Source organism: Maylandia zebra, linkage group LG22 (genome assembly GCF_041146795.1).
Source record: "Maylandia zebra isolate NMK-2024a linkage group LG22, Mzebra_GT3a, whole genome shotgun sequence".
NCBI lineage: Eukaryota > Metazoa > Chordata > Actinopteri > Cichliformes > Cichlidae > Maylandia > Maylandia zebra.
Window position 1 is genome coordinate 662736 of NC_135187.1, and position 2265 is coordinate 665000.

Here is a 2265-nt window from a genome sequence, read left to right on the forward strand (position 1 = left end):
CCGAGAACGCTGAATCTGCAGGCGGAGATGTTTTCTGTTCTTAGCTTTATTCACAGATGCAGTGAAGAAGTGTCAGGAGCAGAGAGACGTGCGGTAAAGACGGCGGACTCGAGCCCGGGCCGGCCGCTCTCAGCCGTACAGCCCGAGCTCGAGCCTTATTATTAATAATTATATTTGTATTATTGTTGCCATATCAGCCTCCAGGAGCCCAAAATAAAAAATGACAGATGATGAATAAAGATGACATCATGCTTGTCTGGTGGTTTTCACTGCAGAGGACGCAGCGAAACATTTTATTATTGCTGTCAAACACAAACGTCTGTGACTCACGTCCTCCACGCCGTAACCTGTCATGTTGCTATTAAAGAAACCAGTGACTGTAAGTGAACGAGCCGTGGGCGTCGACCAGCAGGAGGAGGCACTCACAGGAGCAGCCTGCTGATGTCACTTCCTGCTCTTTGGAAAATTTGTTTGTGCAACATTTTCTGCTGAAACCTGCGAGTCAGCATCGTGCATCCTGTTCCCAGCAGCGCCATCTGATTCCCTCACACAGGTACACAAACCCACAGGAGAGGAGGAGGAGGAGGAAGGCGTGAACATGGCCGAGCGCCTCCTCGGGTTAACGGCTTCTCTCCTCACTGAAAAACGCAACTGTCCCAGCCCGGCTCGCTGTCACGACACCACGCTACAGCGGGCCGCCATCAAAAAGCTCCAGTCACATCTGATCACATGGTCACATGGTTTTATTTATGACCCTGTTCCCACGGCTGTGATCACTCCATCATGTTTCTCACTAACATCAGCCTGGTGGAGGGAAGTTCAGGTACATTTTCATCCATAGCTGTCAAGTTAACATGCATCTGCCATTTCATTAGGTACACCTGGTAGCTTACGCAGGCTTTAAAACTCCCCAACATGTTAGCAGCTGCTACGCTGGAAGTCCTCATTCTCACTGATTCAGGTGAGTTTGATGACAGTGCTCACAGGCAGCGTGATGGAGAAGATGAAGAAAAGTGCTGTAAACAGTTTACTGTCTTTGTGGATTTTAGAAATAAACTTGATCTTAAGTCAGTTTAGTGTTAGTGCGTTTCCACAGTCAGTCTGACTTTGGTTTCTCTTTGTTTCAGTCTTTATTATTGTTGTGTGGACGGCTTGTGTCAGACGGAGAGTCAGTGCATGTATTACAAGAAAAAGACCTTTCAGTAAGCACGTCCATCAGACTTCTGCAGCGTCCTCTAAAGCTGGACTCTTTCCTCCTGCCGAGGCCACTCAGGGTTAAATAAAGACCCGTTTGCATCACACAGCTAAAGAGCAGAAGTTTCAGTTCTTTTAATGAACTTCATCATCTGAATTATCTTTTGAGGAAAACCTCATAACCTCCAGAGATAACCCAGTCATGACGTCTACTCTGAAGCACAACCAGCTGAACTGCCTTTCATTCAGACTTTCCTACACTGTTTGTGCATCACACCTTATTTTTGAATGAAGAATCATTATCATTGATAGGAACAGGTCAGGATCACTTTAAATCCATCCTAACGATTATTTTTAAAGGACACAGAGCTGCGTTTGCTGCTTTTCACTCATGGGTGCAGCGCTATATTAATGGGGAGGAGGATTTGTATGTAGGGAATGAAATACTGTTGAACCATGTGTGAAACAAATAAATAAATAAATGTCACATTAAGGAACGACTCGCTCCAACTTCCACATTCTTACCTGCTGATGTGAACACGCCTGCCTCAGCTGTGGCTTTCCTTAGTCTGCACCGCCCTCTGCTGGCTGCCCTCTGTTACTGCAGCATCCCTGCAGGTGTCCTCATGAATGATGTCAGAGGTGATTTCTGTCCCATCACATGTGACGGGGCTCATTTCTGCTCACAGTCACTAACCTGCTGTTGTCGTGGCAACGTGGCTGGATGTAAACGCTCTCTGCTGGGTTCTGGCTTTGATGGAGAACGTGCACAAATAAAATAAAAACGCAGGATTAGAGTTAAAGCTGAAAGAAAGACACCAGGAACTCAACCTCGTCCACCCGGCTCACGCTGCATCCGTGGCTGCTGTTACACTTGATGTACGCGTCCACAGGACATTCCTAACCGGCGTTAAACGAATTCCCCATCCCTCGAGTTCTGAATGAACAGCTGATCACAAAAACATGGAATATTGGGAATCAAACAACAAAACAAACCCTGTGTGCTGCTCCGTGACCAGCAGCCCAACCCCACCTTCACCTCCTCCACCCGGGGCACCTCAACACACCTTT